We start from the raw sequence: 1,816 nt of genomic DNA, 5'->3' as shown, positions 1-1,816 counted from the left end.
CATTATATTAATCGCAGTGGCTGGAGGTACGCCAGCCGTCGGTCGTTCAAGCCCCTTTTTTGCGTTAGGGTTAGGGTTAGGGTTAGGGTTAGGATTAGGGTTAGGGTTAGGTTTAGGGTTATGGTTAGGGTTCTTGCTCATCTAAACTCTCAAATCGTGAATTTATTTCCCAAGGCGTTATTTCGAAATCTGGCGCGACCGCCGCCATCTTTGTCTCGTTAAGTATGAAAGCGAATGGACTGGCGTACCCGTAGCCTCGAGACATTAAGATACGGCTGGCGTACCTCCAGCCACTGCGTAAGTTTAACTAAGAATGATTAGGCTATGGTCAGGTTTAACACAATCATTTCGCATACACATTATTATAATGTATCAATGATTATACCTGGCAATCCGTTTACATGTCCACATTATGATATATATATGACATAGACTAATATATTCATTCTTCGTCTAATACGTTCTATGAATGATGTCAAGTCTGCTTTGCTGATGGACGGACACGGACAGCGTTACTACCGCCATCTAGCGATAGTCAATTCAGTAACTACTGTAATAATTATGTCATCGACTTTCCCGGTATCATCCTATAAATTCCTATTCCTTCCCCTATTCATGAGTTCTCAGCATATTCGTTTAACACGTTGCTATAAAAAACATTACGTGTATATTTCTACGATGCACTCTTGCTAACGTTTGATGCCCTTCTGTAAAGAAAAGTACACCGATCTGTTGGCCTTCGAACAAGAAGGGAGATCATAAAACCAAAACCAGCACACACAGCCGTGTGGCCAGGCATATATGCATTCTATGTGTTTAGGATAAGGTCATGGTATGGTCATGGCGATAAAGTTAAATAAAACTGTCAATGACACTATAGCTCACCTTGGGTGTGATAGAATTCTTTGACCTATTCTTTCCCCCACCCCCAAAAAAAAAGTGTGAAAAAAAAAATGTGTGAGCTAAGACTTGTTAATTCTAACGTTCAAAAACTAATTTATACATCCATTTTAAGTTTTCGCTGCGCGCTTTGCGTGATTGACGTTCACGTCGCACAAACGCGCTCATGCACACACGCCGCACATACGCGCTCACGCACACACGCGATCACGCACACACGTCACACACATGACACACATGCGCTCATGCACACACGCCGCGCACACGCGCTCACGCACACACGTCACACACACGCACCCACGCGCTCACTCACACACGCGCTCACGCACACACGCGCTCACGCACACACGCGCTCATGCACACACGCGCTCACGCACACACGTCACACACATGCGCTCACGCACACACGCGCTCACGCACACACGTCGCACATACGCGCTCACGCACACACGTCACACACATGCGCTCACGCACACACGCGCTCACGCATACACGCCGCACATACGCGCTCACGCACACACGCGCTCACGCACACACGTCACACACACGCGCTCACGCACACACATCGCACACACGTCGCACACACACACGTCGCACACACGCGTTCACGCACACACATGCGCTCACGCACACACGCATACATGTCGCACACACGCGTTCACGCACACACGTCACACACACACACGTCGCATATACGCGCTCACGCACCCACGTCGCACACACGCGCTCACGCATACACGCCGCACACACGCGCTCACGCACACATGTCGCACACACGCGCTCACGCACACACGTCGCATACACGCGCTCACGCACACATGTCGCACACACGCAATCACGCACACACGCGCTCAAGCACACACGCGCTCACGCACACACGTCGTGCACACGCGCTCACGCACACACGATAAAAAAA

This window comes from Priapulus caudatus, unplaced genomic scaffold (assembly GCF_000485595.1).
Source record: "Priapulus caudatus unplaced genomic scaffold, Priapulus_caudatus-5.0.1 Scaffold16, whole genome shotgun sequence".
NCBI classification, from domain to species: domain Eukaryota; kingdom Metazoa; phylum Priapulida; class Priapulimorpha; order Priapulimorphida; family Priapulidae; genus Priapulus; species Priapulus caudatus.
Note: the sequence above shows the minus strand (reverse complement) of the source record.